Genomic DNA, 18,418 nt, shown 5'->3' with positions numbered 1-18,418 from the left:
GAAAATTTAGCAAAACTGTTGCTTGTGATAAGTCAAAAAAGCAGAAAATGCTGGCAATGAACTGTTACTTCTAGCTAAGGTAATTTCCAAGCAGAATGTCCAAAGTGTCAACTGGTTTCTTTTACACATGTAACAGAAGGTGCAGCTGGAGAGATGAGCTAAAGAAAGTCTTCTGTTTTCAAACAGGATTCAGAGAAAATATAAAGAAACCAGCCATTGCTGGATTCAAAAATAAAACTATTTTTCATCTACAATCTCTCCCAGCAGAGAATGCTGGAAACAAAAAAAGGGGGACAAGATCAAATACAGGGTGCTGAAAGGAAAATCTGGTCTCTAGACAGAGATGAAACCAAGGGTGTTGCTATAAAATCCTTTAACACTCAGTTTCTCCTTCTCAATATCTTTCTCTCAGTGCCTTTCCCTGTACTTGTCTGCTAAAACTACATGTGCCCAGGGGTTCTGTCCTCAATCCTGAGCAATTTCTTCTTCAACCACTCCTGAAAAACTATTAACCTCAAAATCTCTCTCAAGACTCCACCTCTCTCCAAGAACTGCATACAAATCTGCACATCTCCACTTGAAATCTCAGAAAAACCTCAAACTAAATATTTTAAGAACCTATCTATCCCCCATCCCACAAGTTCTATTTGTTTATTTATTTATTTGCGGGGGGAGGGGCAGAGTCATCAAGTTCTATAGATTCTACCTGCCCCCACACACTATTTATTCTAACCATGTCAAAATATAAGACCCACCGTGGATATGAGTACATACTTTTCTATCTAGAATGCAACTCCTATTATAAATCCTAACTACTTTGCTATGTGCTAATTTAATTCAACAATATGGAACACCTATTCTATGGCAAACCTGGCAGGACCTATGCCAGGGCTAGGCAAACAAAACTGAGATAGAGAACCTGAAAGGACTCCGTTTTAGAAAGGCTCCCGGTCTGCTGTTTCTCTACCTGGCCCCATTTACTCATGCTCTATATCTCATCTTGCATCTGAGTAAACCAAAGCAGCTATGATCCCACTCCAAGGGGGAAGCAAGAAAGTTAACCATTCTCTGAGTTCTGTCCTAGGCCCCATACACCTGATAACATCTAAGAAGAGATCACGAGCATGTGTCAGGACAATGGCTTCAAACCTCAGTTGACGCTGGTGCTAATACCCCCTTACCTTCGGTGATTTATGGAATAACACCTACTGTTCACCTGACACTACTTTTGATCAGACCCTACCCTGGATTCCTGAAGGAACATGTACCATTGACCCCTTTCCAATATAAACCCCTAACCCCAAGCAGCGAGGAGACTCCCTTTTCCTTTTCTGAGGCTCCCAGAACCTCCATCTGCTGTACTCTATCACTTATGCTATTCAACAAACTCTGCTCTCACTTCCTCCTGGCTCGCGTTTGATTTCTACCCTGCGCTAAGCCAAGGACCTTCTTGGCTGGTCCTGCGAGACCCCCCTCTGGGACCTTGGACCAGCCTTCCTATGTCAAAATTAAGTGAGAAACAGGTCCTGCCTCTTCTCTGGAATCACAGGGATAAAAAGAAAAATAAGTACAACACTGGGGTTTATCATGAAAGGTAGTATTGTATGGCAGACTAATTCTTTTGTGGGGGTGGAGATACAGCAGGCAGTAAGCAAAACAACAGAATAAATGTAATACATTCTCTTGGAGGAGCAAGTTTATTTGATGTAAGTAACTTAACAAAAGATTTTAATATCAACATATTCATTATAAGCAGAATACAAAATTTACATGAAAGATGCAGTATAATACTTAAAAATTCATGGGTCGTTTTGAGCAAGAATAACTGTCTGTTATTAGAATTTAAAGTAACATTACTAAGCAGAAGGAGACCCACTTTAAGTCAGAGACCCTCTTAGAAGTAAGTCACCCCACCTAAAGGACCTTTTGGGTCCACCTATCCAAAAAGGCAACCAGGGCTGGGTGAACATTCAGTGAAACACCACTGGATGATCAAAAAGATTCTGTGGGACTCTTTGCTACAGCCAGCCTCCCTCTACACAGCCTCTGTGGAAGGCTTCGGACACAGCATGGAAGAAGTCTTGCAGATGACTGAGGAATCTTGAACAAACTCATTTTTTTGTCAGATTAAAGTCATCTGTAACTATGTAAAGGAAGTCTAAGAAAGCTAAGAAAAATTTTCTGCTGGCTCCAATTCCTGCCAAGATGCTGAATTAGCAACACTACTGACCCCATCTCAGGAGATCGGCCCTTGGGGAAGATACACAGAAAAACTGGAAAGAACGATGAGAAACACCTGGGGGCACAAGGACCCCTTTCCAACTGGTATGTGTGGAATGGTGGCTATGGCCTGCGGCACGAGGCAGCTCACCAAGGCTGTGGGATAACAAAACAGAAAAAGAACTACTGAGTTCTGGTTTTTGCTTTTCTTGTGCCCCAGCACCTACGTGCACACAATCTGGCCCCATATATGCATTACTCAGACCTCAGATCCTCAGGAAAATAACGTTCCCTGGCTGTTTCTTTCCATCACCTTCTCCTGTAACACAAGCCCTTGGCCTGAGCACCAGTAATCACAGCAGTGCCTCGTCCTAAAGGCAACTTCTTCCTCAAGAGAAACAGGTAAAGAAGTGACCTAAAGTTATATGGTATGGGGTGAGGAATGACTGATTCAAGCTCTGCAGTGCCTGGGGCTCTCCAACTCCTGCCCCTGACATCACTGGGACTAATATTAAACCTAATCCGGGCGCCTGGGTGGCTCAGTTGGTTGAGCGGTTGCCTTCGGCTCAGGTCATGATCCTGGAGTCCCTGGATCGAGTCCCACATCGGGCTCCCTGCTCGGCAGGGAGTCTGCTTCTCCCTCTGACCCTCCCGACCCTCCCCCCTCTCATGCTCTCTCTCTCTCAGTCTCTCTCTCTCAAATAAATAAATAAAATCTTTAAAAAAAAAAAAAAAAACCTAATCCTCCCCACATAAGCAGTATCTGACAAAGGAAAATATCAAGTATTCAAGCTGCCATAACAAAATGCCATAAACTGGGTGGCTTACACAACAGAAATATTTTCTCACAGTTCTAGAGGCTAGAAGTCTGAGATGAGGGTGCCGGCACGGTCAGGTTCTGGTGAGAGCTCTCTTTCTGGCTTGCAGGTGGCCACCTTCTGGCTGTGTCCTCACAGAGAGAGGAGAGAAAAAGAGCATGTTCTCTAACATCTCTTTTTATCAAGGCACTGTTTCCATCAGACCAGGGCCCCACCTTCACAACTTCCTCTAACGCTAATTACTTCCCAAAGGCCCCATCCCAAATACCAACACACTGGGGCTTCAACATAGAAAGTCTGGGGAGGGGCGCCTGAGTGGCTCAGTCAGTTAAGCATCTGCCTTCGGCTCAGGTCATGATCCCAGGGTCCTGGGATCGAGCCCCCATCGGGCTCCCTGCTCCGCGGGAAGCCTGCTTCTCCCTCTCCCACTCCCCCTGCTTGTGTTCCCTCTCTCGCTGTCTCTCTGTGTCAAATAAATAAATAAAATCTTTAAAAAAAAAAAAAAAAAGTCTGGGGAGACACAAACGTTTAGCCATTACATCTATGTTTAAAAAAAAAAAAGGTGAAGTTTGATCCTAACATCATACCATATGAAAATCCATCACACCAGATGGATCAAGGCCTTAAATGTCAAAAACTTAAAAAACCTTAGTAGAAAAGATGAGTATCTTTTAACCTCAGGATAAGGAAAGATTTCTTAAACAAGACAAGGGAAGTTTGTACTAAAATTAGTAAGAACTCTTCAAAAAATACCTTAAAGGAAGTGAAAATACAAATTATAAAATAGAAAGTATTCACGATACACCCAACTTATTATTCATTATTATCAAGAATATATAAAGCAATAACACACACACCCAAAACATGGCCAGAAAAATGGACAAGAGAGACTGAAGAGGCATTTGACATCGGAACATATGCATATAACCAATAAATGTATGAACAATGTTCAACATCATTGGAGATCATAGAAATTCAAAGCAAAACTCTTTGTCAGTAAAAAACAGTAAGCAGCTTTGAAAATAGACCAAAAAAGAACAGACTACCTACATTTCTCTTAGCTCAGACATTCATTACCTCTCCCTTTCATTGCCTTTAGGCAATTTTTAAATTTAAAAACTGTAGAAAACTGATAATAATGTGAACTATTCTTGAGCTTAAAAGAGCTAATTAGTTGTGTCCAGTGGATTACAAGTTTAATTGCCCAATGGATAGATCAGTTTTTGCATCCATTTGAAAAATTCATTTCAGCATTCCTTTACTGCATACAAATGAGTGACTCTTCAAATTTGCCTTTGAACTGACTTTAACATCTTACCAGTTTCCTCATTAACTAGTGAGTTAAACATTTGACAAGTGTTCATTTTATATCTGTATGAGTCATGATTATAACCCCTTTTTAAAAATCCTTTAAAAAAAATCATTTTAACACCACAATCAGAATCCAGTATCATCCATTTATGATTAAAAGAAAAAAAAAAAAAACCTTTCAGCAAATGAAGAATAGAAAGGGCTCTTCAACCTGAGGATAACAACTTCATGGTAAAAGTCTGAAAACTTTCTTCCTAAATTCAGGAACAAACCAAGGACATCTGCTCTCACAACTTCTATTCAATACTCTACTGGAGGTTCTAGTCAGTAAAATGAGGCAAGGAAAAGAAATACAGGTTGATAGGAAGAAGTAAAACTGTCTTTACTTACACACACATCATAATTACATAACAAAGCCTAGAGAATCAAAATAAACAAAACAAAACAAAAAACCCCCACAAAGCTACTAGAACTAACAAAGGCCAATATACACAATTCAATTATATTTCTACATACTAGTAATGAACAGTGGAAATGAAATACTTTTAAAATGTCATAATAGTCATAATAGCATTAAAAAATCAAAGTGCAAAATTTGTACACTGAAAAAGAAAATAAAAATTATGGCTCTTGAGAAATTACAGATGATCTAAATAAATGGAGAAAGATATCATGTTTACAATATTAAGATGTCTATTCTCTCCAAATTGATCTGTGGAGTGAACACGGTGTCAAGTAAAATCTACGGATGTTTTTGTAAAAAATGAAAAGCTAGCCCTAAAATCCCTATGGAGAAGTGGATTCTAAACCGTGTATGAATATACAAAAGACCCAGAAGAATCAAAACAAATCTTCAGAAGAACAAAATTGGAGAACTTCCACCATTTCACTTCAAAACTTACTATTAAACTACTGTAATCGATATAGCATAGTATCAGCAAAGAGAAAAAATGTCAATAAAACAGAAGACAAAGCTCAGAAATAGACATACACATAATAGCCAACTGATTTCTGACAAAGTCATCAAAGTAATAAATGAGAACAAGAAAGTCTTTTCAAAAGCGGTGCTGGGAAAACTGGGTATCCACATGCTGGACCCTTACCTAACAACATGTACAAAACTTAATTCAAAATGGATCAAATATCTAAATGTAAGACCTAAAACAATAAAGCTCTTAGAAGAAAACATAGGACAGAAGCTTTATGACATTGGATTTGGCAGTGATTTCTTGGATATAATACTAAAAGCACAAAAGTAAAGTAAAGACAAACAAAAAGTAACAAAAGTAAAGACAAACTGGACCCCACGAAAATTTTTAAACCTTGCACATCAAAAGACACTATCCACAGAGTAAAAAAGGCGGCCACAACATAGGAGAAAATAGTTGCAAATCATATATCTGATAAAGGATTAATATCCAGAAAATAGAACTCCTAAAACTCAACAATAACAAAACCAACCAATTCAAAAATGGGCAAAGGACTTGAATAGATATTTCTCCAAGAAGATATATGAATGGCCAGTAAGCACATGAAAAGATGCTCAACATCACTGATCACTAGGGAAATGCATATCAAAACTACAATGAGATACCACCTCATATCCAGTCGGATGGCTAGTATTAAAACACACAAACTCACACACACACACACACCAGAAAAACAACAAGTGCTGATTAGGATGTGGAGAAATTGGACCTGTGCACTGTTGGGGGAATGTTACAAGTACCACTGCTATTTAAAACAGCATGGTAGTTCCTCAAAAATTAAAAATAGAATTACTATATGATCCAGCAATTTCACTTCTGGGTACATATCCAAAAGAATGAAAGCAGGGTCTCAAAGAGATATTTGTACCCCTTGTTCACAGAAGCATTTTTCACAATAGCTAAAACATGGTAGCAACCAAGTATCCATTGACAGATGAATGCATAAGCAAAATGTGGCATATACGTACAATGGAATATCATTCAACCTCAAAAAGGAAGAATATTGTGCCATTCACTACAACATGGATGAAACTTGAGGACATGACGCTAAATGAAAAAGCCAGTTACAAAAGACAAATACTGTATGATTCAACTCACATGAGGTACTGAGAGAAGTGAAAATCATCATAAAGACAGAAAGTAGTTCTGGTAGTTGCCAGGGACTGGGGGAAAAGGAAAATGGGGATTTATTGTTTATTGCATATAGAGTTTATTTTACAAGATGAAAAAAGTTATGGGGATGGATGATGGTAACCAATGCACAACATTCTTAAAGTGCTTAATACCACTGAACTGTATACTTAAAAATGGTTAAGATAATAAATTTGTGTTATTTTTTACAACTTTTTAAAAAATTAAAAAAGAGAATGGTAAGAAAGAAGTTGGTGAGATGAGAACCGATTAATTTTTTTTTTAATTTTATTTATTTAATTGACAGAGAGAGAGACAGCGAGAGAGGGAACACAAGCAGGGGGAGTGGGAGAGGGAGAAGCAGGCTTCCCGCTGAGCAGAGAGCCCGATGCGGGGCTCGATCCCAGGACGCCGGGATCATGACCTGAGCCAAAGGCAGACGCTTAACGGCTGAGCCCCCCAGGCGCCCCCAGATGATTTTCTTTAAAAAAAAATAAAGTGACAGAAATCAGAAAAGTGGTTTGCTCTAGTGAGAGGACAGAATGTCAAGGAAGAAGCCTTAAGGAACTTAAAGAGTGATAAAAATGTTTTACATGTTATACGGGTGTGGATTACATAGGTAAATGCATTTGTCAAAACTCATTAAACTGTAGAAGATCTATGCATTTTATAATAAAATTGAAAATTATACCTCAATTTTTAGTTTTTTAAGATCACAAATACTATTTTATTTTAGATCATTTAACTAGCAAAATTTAAAAGTCTGAAAACTCTATTGAAGAGACTATAAAACAGGATCTCTTATACAATGGTGATAGTGATTTATTTCCAATCACTCTGGAAATAAATTTTGTATTATCTCTTTAAATTTATGATTTACTACCCTATGACCCAGCAATTCCATTCATAGGTATATGTACAGGAGAATCTCTCCCACATGTACAAGAGGAACATACAGGAATGTTTCTCACATCAGTGTATAAAACAGCAAACGCCTAAAAACAAGATACTTATCAATCAATCCCAGAAATAAATTGACCATGATAAGTAAGGGTATCACTTTTGAATATTTAACATATCTTTTTTTTTTTTAAAGATTTTATTTATTTATTTGACAGAGAGAGACACAGTGAGAGAGGGAACACAGCAGGGGGAGTGGGAGAGGGAGAAGCAGGCTTCCCGCGGAGCAGGGAGCCCGGTGTGGGGCTCGATCCCAAGACCCTGGGATCATGACCTGAGCCGAAGGCAGACGCTTAACAACTGAGCCACCCCAGGTGCCCCTGAATATTTAAGATATCTTTATATTTTAAAGACAACTCAGTTTTGGTATATACATATTATCAGCTTGTTCAATGTGTGTATGTACAGAATAAATCCAAAATTAAGGCAAAGAATTAAGGTATTATAATGATTTTCTACTTTTTAAAGGTAGAATTTATTCATTCAACATGACTTTTACAGGAGTAAACACTGTAAGCCATTGAAATGCAGGTTACATAATTGATACAATATTCATATACAAAATATCCTGCAGCTGTAAACATGAATGAAGTAGATCTAAGTATATGGAAAGATCTACAAGATACAGAAGTACACTGAAAAAGCAAGAAGTAGGGGCACCTGGGTGGCTCAGTCGTTAGGTGTCTGCCTTCGGCTCAGGTCATGATCCCAGGGTCTTGGGATCGAGCCCCACATCGGGCTCCCTGCTCAGCGAGAAGCCTGCTTCTCCCTCTCCCACTCCCCCTGCTTGTGTTCCTTCTCTTGCTTTGTCTCTCTCTGTCAAATAAATAAATAAAATCTTAAAAAAAAAAAAAAAAAAAAAGGAAAGAAAAAGCAAGAAGTAAAACAGTAAGTTCTCATGGATTAAAATAAATTCCATATATATTTATATCTGCAAAAACAATCTGAAAGTAAATAAACTGTAAACGGTGCTTCCTTCTGAAAATAGCAACAGGGGATCAAAAGTGAAGGGAAGACTTACTTTTCACTGTAAATCCTTTTGTACCATCTGGATTATTTCTGACCATATACTTGTTTTGTTAATTTCCATGAAGACAGAGGAGAAAGAGGCCCTCAAACAACATTTATGTTTCTGGTAAGCAATCTCTCCCATGCCTTACAGCAGATATTCTAAACCTTCATCACTACCCTCAAACTCCACATCTCACCCCTGTTGCCTACTTGCAGAACATCAACAACCACAATAACCCAAAGCCAACAACTTTGTTTTCTACTCCAGAGAAATGAGGGAACTCCCTATATTTCCTAATTCACACCCACATATTTACCTCTGACTACATCCATGGGTACTTCCTTCCCTCAGAAGAAAGAGGCCACTCCAGGCAAATCTTGTGTTCTGAGGCAATCTCCTGTCTCTACAGGAAAGCCTATTCCCTCTTTTAGTCCTCTCTCTACTTCCACAAGCTTGCTCTTAACTTGTCCTTTCTCCTACCACCTCTGTATATATGCACGTTCAAGCCCCTCCCCTTTTAAAAAAAATACCTTACATTCCCTTCTATGTAGGACCCTAAACTCATTCTTCCCCTTCACAGTTAAACTCTCACAACAGTGGGGACAGTCTCTACTTGAGGCAGTCTCTTCATCTCCCATTCACTGATCAACCTACCACAATCTTGCTTCAGTCCCCACTGCTACTAAAAAAAATACTCTTGCTGAAATCACTAAAAGATGAAACCTATAGGCATTTTGTGACCCTTATTTTACTTCATCTCTCTGCAGTACCTGACACTGCTGTCTGCTTCCACCCTCCTGAAACTCTAATCCCTTGGCTTCTGTGACTTATCTCTTTCCTGTCTCTCTACTACGTACTGGAAATTCAAAAATAAATATGACAAAGTCCCCGACTTCAAGCACAGATTTAAAATGAGAGAAATACATGCAAACAATCACAACACAGGGAAAAAGTACTATGATAGTGACAGGTACAAAGTACTATGGTAGGTTTGTAATGGGGAAAGAGAGGGAGCATGCATTCTAAGGAGGAGGAAACCAACATGGACAAAGCACATGTATAAATCAACATAGTTTGTACAGGGAATTTAATGGATATGGTTGAGCACACAAGTTTTGAAAACAGTAATCTGATTCTACCACTTACCAGCTGAATGAAGATAAAATAACAGTCTCTATCTCACAGGACTATAATGAAAATTAGATACTATATATAAAGCACTGAGCATAGGGCCTGGCATACATGGAAGTCTCAATAAATGTTAACTCCTTCATGGCAAAAACAGTCAACAAACTAGGAATAAAAGGAAATTTCCTCAACCTGATAAAGGACAGTTATAAAAAAACCCACAGGTAGTGCTGAAAGACTGAGAGCTTTCCCCCTAAGATCAGGAACAAGACAAGGATGTCTATTCGCATCACTTCTATTTAACATTGTAATGAAGGTTTTAGCTAGGATGCTTAGGTAAGAAAAAGACATAAAAGGCAACCAGATTGGAAAGGAAGAAATAAAACTATCACTATTTATAGATGACATAATTTTATATATAAAAAATTCTCACTAATATATTAACAATTTAGAACTACTAATTGAACTAATAGTTCCGTGAGTTTGCATGATACAAAAATCAATTATATTTCCATACACTAGTAATGAACAATCCAAAAATGAAAGAAAACAATTTCATTTACAATAGTATCCAAAAAATAAAGGGCTTAAGAACGAATTTAGCAAAAGTAGGAGACATACACTAAAAACTATAAAACATCATTGAAAGAAATTAAAGAACACATAAATAAATGGAAAGACCTCCATGTTCACAGACTGGAGAATATACTATTATAAAATCTCCAACCTGATTTACAGATTCATCATACAAATTCAACACAATCCCCAACAAAATCCCAGCTGGATTTTCTTGGTAAAAACTGACAAGCTGATCCTAAAATTCATATGGAAATGCAAGGGATCCAGAAGAGCCAAAACAATCTTGAATAGGAAGCACAAAGTTGGAGAACTCACATTTTATGATTTCAAAACTTCGGCATAAGGACAGATGTATAAATTATTGGAATAGAATTGAAAGTCCAGAAACAAAACCTTACATTTATGGTCAACTGATATTCTTCGAGGGTGCCAAGATAATTCAGTGGTCTGTGACAACTGGATATCTAAATGCAAAAGCATAAAGCTGAACCTCTACCTAAAACCATACACAAAAATGAACTCAAAAAAGGGGCACCTGGGTGTCTCAGTTGGTTAAGCATCTGACTCGACTTCAGCTCAGGTCATGGTATCAGGTCATGAGACTGAGCTCTACATCAGGCTTCATGCTGGGCATGGAGTCTGCTTGGGATTCTCTCTCTCTCCCTCTCCCTCCACCACCCCCCCCCAAAAGTTAACTCAAGAATGAATCACAGACCTAAATTTAAGAGCTCATACTTAGAAGAAAATATGAGTAAATCTTCATGAATTTGAGTCAGGCAATGGTTTCTTAGATATAACACCCAAAGCACAAACAACAAAAGAAAAATAGATAAAATTAAAAACAATTTATGCTTCAAAGACAGTATCAAGAAAGTAAAAAGACAACTCACAGTTTGGGAGAAAATATTTGTAAATCATGTATTTTATAAGTGACTTGTATCCAGAATACCTAAAAAACTCTTACAATAAAAGGGTAAGTAATATAATTTTTAAATGGGCAAAGGATTCAAATAGACCTTTCTCCAAAAAAGATATATAAGTGGCCAATAAGCACATGAAAAGATATTCAACATCATTACTCACTAGGGAAATAGAAATCAAAACCACAATGAAATACAACTTCCCATTCACTAGAATGGCTATAACTTAAAAAAAAAAAAAAAGATAGTAACAAATGTAGGTGAGGATATGGAAAACCTGGAATCCCCACACATTGCTGGTGGAAATGTAAAATGATACGGTCTCTTTGGAAAACCATTTGGCAGTTCCACAAATTGTTAAACATGGAGCTACCAAATGACCCAGCAAATTTAAAAGACATGAAACCATAGGCACACAAAAACTTACACACACAAGTTCATAGCAAAAAGCTTAGAATAACCAAAATGTGGGGGGGGAGGGAGGAATGCAGAAACAACCCAAATGTCCACCAATTGATGAATGGATAAGCAAAATATGGGTGTGTGTGTGTGTGTGTGTGTGTATTGAAGAGTCTGGCTCCTGACCAAAAACTTAAAATCTCTGTGTGTAATCTTCCAGCCTGACTATAAGCAATTACAAAGACTTTACCTGGCAGGCCTCACATGGGAAAGCCGTCCTACCCACCTCAGACTGGGTACACAGCCAGTACACTGCAGTCTCTGAAGAGAGCTGTAGTCAGGAACTCAGGCTCCCCTGGCTGAGCATGTTCTTAAGCATATTACATTCCTAGCCCAGGCCCTATACCTCATTCAGAAGTCTATCTGTGGCCTTGAGCTGAGGCCTTTCCTCATGCACCTCTGCTGAGGCCCTCTCATCAGGGAGGAAATACTGAAGATACTTTTTATCTACTCTGACTCCGTGCTTTTTGATCCCAAGCCCTTCTACCTCACTTTTGAACCAGACCTGGGTCCATAAAACTGCAGTGAAACGATTTACCTCCCACCTCTGTACTGATCCACCTGAGTGGGACAACTGCACTTTCTGAGGTTTAACCTCTTGCTTATACTATCTTAGTAAGTGAATAAAGGTTCAACTGTTACTTTTATGCTGGATCACTGTTTTTAATTAGCTACACTGACACCTGGAAGTTCAGGTCTCTCTATCGCCAGGTCACCTGACCTGACACTCAAAATGGAATGTTATTCAGTCATGAAAAGGAACGAAGTACTGATCATGCAAAAACATGGATAAACCTTGAAAACTTTATGCTAAGTAGAAAAAATAAGTCACAAAAGACTGCATATTATACAATTTCATTTATATGAAATATCCAGAATAGGCAGATCTATAGAGACAGAAAGTAGATTAGTACCTGACAGGAACTGAGTGGAGGGAGGAATGAGTGGTAACTGCTAACACATGCCAAAATCTCTTTGGAGTGATGAAACTTTTTTTTTTTTTTTTAAGTAAGCTCCACACCCAGCACAGATCCCAACACGGGGCCTGAACCCAACACCCTGAGATCAAGACCCAAGCAGAGATCAAGAGCTGGATGCCCAACTGACTGAGCCACCCAAACCCCTGCAGTGATGAAAATATTCTAAAATTAGATTGTGGTGACAGCTGTACAACTCCAAAACTACAATTTAAAAAACCATTGAATTGTACACTTTAAATAAATGGGTAAATTTTAAGGTATGTAAAGTATTTCTCAATAAAGCTGTTTTTTAAAAAATGTTAGTTCATAACATTCCTAGAGCACTAGTGAGATGGAAAACTGGGTAAAGAGATTCTACTGCTCTGTAAAGGAGTTTGTAAAATATCCTTTAAGCAATGTAAAGGCACTAAAGGATTCTGAGTTTTGGACTGACATGACAACATTCATCTTTTAGAAAAGCAATCTCATGACTGTGACAAGACTGGCTTAGAGAGTAGCTGGATTCGAGGTGGAAAGACCAGATGACAGACTGGTTGCTTAAAAAATTAAAAGATGAAGAGAACTGGAGCCCAGACATGTCAGAAAAGAGAAAGGGCTATCAGCCTATCTTTAGAGTAAAATGCTATTATGGAAACTTTCTTTCTATAAAAACCAACTACTAACATATTAAAGGATATGTTCTTATTTTATAAGCCCCCCAAACAGAGGTAACTACAGAAAATAATCAAGTCCAGGAGAATAGAGTGAAGAAAACTCCTAATAACTGACTTACTAAAATAGTTACCAGTTGTTGAAATCTATGACTTAACAAATTAAGGATCTGTCTTCAGGAATATCAGATTAGAATGTCAATATCATTCTCAAATGTGTGTCAGAACAGCAGTGTGAACTCTATCTTTGTGTATAAAAGAAAAATTCCTTTGGAATTACAATGGAAAAATTCACGCAAAACTACTATAATCGCTAGAACCAGCTTCATTTCCTTCAATCAAATGTCCTACCAAACTAAAAGTAAGCATGCTATATATGTAGCTTTATAAGAAATAATATTTACCTATTAAAGTCTCAGAGGAAAAGACAGCTGGCACTGCCTTAAATTTTTCAAAAATAATTCTTTCTCATTACAAAATATATTTTATAAGGCAAAAGAATTCAAAAAATATCTCACCTCAGGTTTTTAGATGAATCCACAAAGAAATGTTTACAGCATAAGTTCCAGTTCAGGTGGATACCTGAATTTAAAAAAAAAAAAAAGAAGAGGAAAAAGAAAAAGAAGAAGACATGGTCAATATAACTAAATCTGAGTAGGGAACTTAATTTTTTCAGTAGAACCCTAACTTGATCATTTACTCACTAAACTTTTGTGTTCAGGTTGTGTTTTACAGATCTGTAGAATGTCAAGAATCTTAATTCTGCCAGACTCTCTATTGTCTTTTCTTTTTTTAAGATTTTATTTATTTGTCATAGAGAGAGCACAAGCAGGGGAAGCAGCAGGCAGAGGGAGAAGCAGGCTGAGCAAGGAGCCTGATGTGGGACTTCATCCCAGGACCCAAGGATCATGACCTGAGCCGAAGGCAGATGCTTAACCAACTGAGCCACCCAGGTGTCCCTCTATTGCCTTTAATTAAACTTAACAAAACATATACTGTACTAATGGGGGGGGGGGAATCAGGGGAAGATCAATCCAAGAAAGATACTTTTCTTTCACCAGTTCAAGTTTCAAAAGAAAAGGCATTTTCTAAAAGTCTGTACTCCCTATAATAATCCCACCATCATGACTGCCCATTCTCACCAAAAACAAACAAACAAACAAAAAAACAGAATTCAAAAATCTGGAAATATAAAAGTAAAACAACAGTATATGTTTATAAAGCTTAAGTAAAAGGAAAGGTTAAATAAAACTGGCTAAAAAACTATGAAAATGTTTATCTACGTTGGCAAAGAAAATCTAATTAAAATGAGATATCATCTTCTATCAGTGAAATTAGAGTTGTTTTTTAAGTAAGATGCTAGTCATTAGTGCTTTCCCAGTTCTCCTTCCCAGACTCACAGTAGGATTGCACTTCACTGCCCTTGTTTCAACTTAGGTGTGGCTACATGACTTGCTTTAGTCACTAAGACGTACGTAAACATGATATGAAACATCAGCAGGAATAAGCTTTAGGAACCAGTACACAACTGGAAGACCTACCCACTACAGTAATTATGGAAACAAGTAACCAAAGCAGCTTTGATCAGGCTGATACACTAAATAACTCCAAAGAGAGAATACCACCTGCTGATATGTGTTTGACATTAACATGAGCTTTGTTGTAAAAAATAAAATTTGTTGCATTAAACCATGAGATTTGGGGGAGTCTTTGTTACTACAGCATATTCTAAATTATACTGACAGCTACAAATGACAATGTAATATAATAAATATTACAATAATAGAATAATGCAATACAATGGGCATCTTTGCACACTGCTCGTGGTAGTACAAATTGGTAAACTCTTTGGAAAGCAATACACAAGAGCCATAAAAAGTTCAAACCCTCTGACCTAGTAACTTCTCTTCCAGAAATCTGTCCTAAATAATAAAAAATCCAAAGACCTAGATCATAGCCCATTTATGACTGCAAAGAAATGGAAATAACAAACTAAATGTCCAAATGATTAGTTAATAAATCAGAATAAGACATCATTAAAATTAAATATCAAAAATGCTTAAGGACTTATAGGGGAAACTGTGTGAGGGGCATACATGGGAACTCTATGTACTGTCTGCTCAATTTTTCTGTATATGTATAATCTATAGTGACAGAAGGCAGATCAGTTGTTACAGGAGCTGAAGGTCATGTGAAAGAATTGACTGCAAAGAGGCTTAAAGAAACTTTATGTTTAATAATATTTTATTGAGAACCAGAGCTTGATCCTAGAATGAGTCTGAGATTTTATTAATTTATTCTTTCAGTATTTATTGCATGCCTCCATGTCCAAACAGCATCTTACATAGCAGAGGTATGCTTCTGCACTGGGTCTGTTTCCCCATGGTTCAGCTAGATCTGCTTTCAAGTGGTCACTGTAGCCAGTAAAAGCACCAACAATCTACAAACCACACCATTTTCTAATAATCCTTACATTGGCAAATAACAGGTAGGTCACGATTACTTTTAAGAACTATTTACATTAGTGATTATTTGTTGACCCAGTCTTTCTGAAAATAAGCTTAAAATTTCTACTACTGAACATGTATCATCTACAACATAAACATGTATCCGGTGTTTTGAATTAATATATTCTGAATTATATGAAGGTGTTTATATCATATGCATCATTGAAAATTTTATGAATTTTGAGCATTTACTTAAGGGATTAAAGGTTTTTCACAACTATAAAAATGGCTAAAGTGTCTAAAACTTCAACTAAGAAATTGTAGAAAAATATAAGTGAAACACAAAGAAATAAATGTGACAATGAAGACAAAGCATTAAGCAAAGAGAAGAACAAAAAGTATTAGGTTAGTCAAATAAAAACAACTGAGGCATGAGGGTTCTAGAGGGGAGGGGGGGTGGGAGGATGGGTTAGCCTGGTGGTGGGTATTGAGGAGGGCACATTCTGCATGGAGCACTGGGTGTTATGCACAAACAATGAATCATGGAACACTTCATCTAAAACTAATGATGTAATGTATGGGGATTAACATAAGAATAAATAAATAAATAAATAAATAAATAAAAACAACTGAGGCATATAACTAACAAGTTTTATTCAACAAGAAAGGATATAACACAGAAAATACTTGTTTTAGCAATAAGCATGGCAGTTCAAGACAGTGGGGACTGGAGTTAAAAATAAAAAACTAGGGGCCTCTGGGTGGCTCAATCAGTTAAGCATCTGATTCTTGATTTTGGCTCAGGTCATGATCTCAGGGTCGTGACATCAAGCCCCACATCAGGTTCCATGCTGCACATGGAGCCTGCTTAAGATTCTCTCTCTCTCCCTCTACCTCCCTAAAAAATCAAATCAAATCAAAAATAAAAATCAAAAAATGCACTAACTTCTCATGATAAAAAGATCTGAGATAAACACTTGCAAGAACATATAGGAGGGCTCCTGGGTGGCTCAGGGGTTAAGTGACTGCCTTCGGCTCAGGTCGTGATCCTGGAGTCCCTGGATCGAGTCCCACATCTGGCTCCCTGCTCAGCAGGGAGTCTGCTTCTCCCTCTGACCCTCCCCCCTCTCATGTACTCGTTCTCTCTCATTCTCTCTCTCAAATAAATAAATAAAATCTTTAAAAAAAAAAAAAAAAGAACATATATAGGAGAGTCTAATCCAGAAATGATTTTCAAGCAACCGGCACAGAGACTAAATCACTATGTTTAGTTACAATTGTATAATATGTTGCTTTCTCAGGTCTGATGTTTGAACTTACATGTTGTATCTAAAATGCATTAAACTGTTCATAGTTTAAAATAAGATACAAATAAATTACATTATTTATACTAATAACCATTAAGAGTACTAGAACAATGTGTGTTTATCAGAGAATAGCTAGTAAATATGAGTAAAATAGCCTTAGACATTAAGGATATAACACAGGAAATATATGTGTGTTAATCAGAATACAGACAATAAAGATGAGTAAAATATCTAAGATATTGCAGAGTTTTCAAGGCACTTAGAAATAAAGGACATAGTTTGTGTTGTACCCCATGCGATGACAGATCTGGTGACTTCCTCTGTGCTGAAAAGTTTGCAATTTAAATAAATATTGCACAGTGGAAAAAAAAAAAGAAATAAAGGATATAATCTGAACCACAAGATTATTTAGACTGTAAGAAAAAGAAAGAGGGGCGCCTGGGTGGCTCAGTCGTTAAGTGTCTGCCTTCGGCTCAGTCATGGTCCCAGGGTCCTGGAATCGAGCCCCGCATCGGGCTCCCTACTCCACAGGAAGCCTGCTTCTCCCTCTCCCACTCCCCCTGCTTGTGTTCCCTCTCTCGGTATGTCTCTGTCAAATAAATAAAATCTTTAAAAAAAAAAAAAAAAAAAGAAAGAAGAATTCTTAATACATACTACCTTCTTGACCCTTAGAAAATATAACATATAAGAAGTCCATAAAAATAGATGGAAAACACTATCACCAAGCTGGTCTTGATTTCTAAATTCTAGAAATCTTAAGTAATAACTGCCCCCAATCAACTAAATTAAGGGTCAACCTACAGCCTGGAGACCAAATCCAGCCCATGCCTGTTTTTGTCTGGCCCTTGAGCTAAGAATGGCTTTTACACGCTGTGAATTGTGCAAGACTGTTGAATCTCAGATCTGTACCTATGAAACAAATAATGCAATATATGTTAAGAAAAAAAAAAAAGAAGATAGCAGGAGGGGAAGAATGAAGGGGGAGAAATCGGAGAGGTAGACGAACCATGAGAGACGATGGACTCTGAAAAACAAACTGAGGGTTCTAGAGGGGAGGGGGGAGGATGGGTTAGCCTGGTGATGGGTATTAAAGAGGGCACGTTCTGCATGGAGCACTGGGTGTTATGCACAAACAATGAATCATGGAACACTACATCTAAAACTAATGATGTAATGTATGGGGATTAACATAACAATAAAAAAATTTAAAAAAAAAGAATGGCTTTTACATTTTTAAAAAGTTGTGAAAAAACAGAAAATAAAATGCAACAGAGACGGTAGTCACAAAACTTAAAATATTTACTATCTCGCCCTTTACAGAAAAAGTTTGCTGCCCTCTGAACTAAACAATTCATAAATGGGTGAAACCGGTCTTAGTGGTGGTTCTAACCCAGAGACTTAAAGTGTGCCACGGTGTCACAGTATATTAGAACTGGAAGGCACCTAAGACTATCTTTCCTCCCCATCATGTTACAAAGAAGGTAACTTAAAGCCCAGAAATGACAAT

The 18,418-nt window shown here is 37.5% G+C and overlaps 1 long non-coding RNA gene across 5 annotated transcripts in view; it reads right to left on the bottom strand.

The window, feature by feature from the left end:
• The window catches only part of LOC145723224 (uncharacterized), a 40,479-nt gene continuing 22,061 nt past the window's right edge, over positions 1-18,418 (bottom strand). Inside the window, exons 4-7 of one of the 5 annotated variants that reach the window (XR_014148141.1) lie at positions 13,676-13,739; positions 6,437-6,501; positions 3,049-3,162; positions 1-2,376 (exon numbers count right to left, since the gene is read on the bottom strand). This is a non-coding gene — a long non-coding RNA (uncharacterized LOC145723224). The other 4 variants (XR_014148143.1, XR_014148142.1, XR_014148144.1 and 1 more) reach the window with 4 other exon arrangements.

Source organism: Leptonychotes weddellii, chromosome 9 (genome assembly GCF_054177405.1).
Source record: "Leptonychotes weddellii isolate Sample4059 chromosome 9, ASM5417740v2, whole genome shotgun sequence".
Classification (NCBI taxonomy): Eukaryota; Metazoa; Chordata; class Mammalia; order Carnivora; family Phocidae; genus Leptonychotes; species Leptonychotes weddellii.
This window is presented reverse-complemented; position numbering and strand designations above follow the sequence as displayed.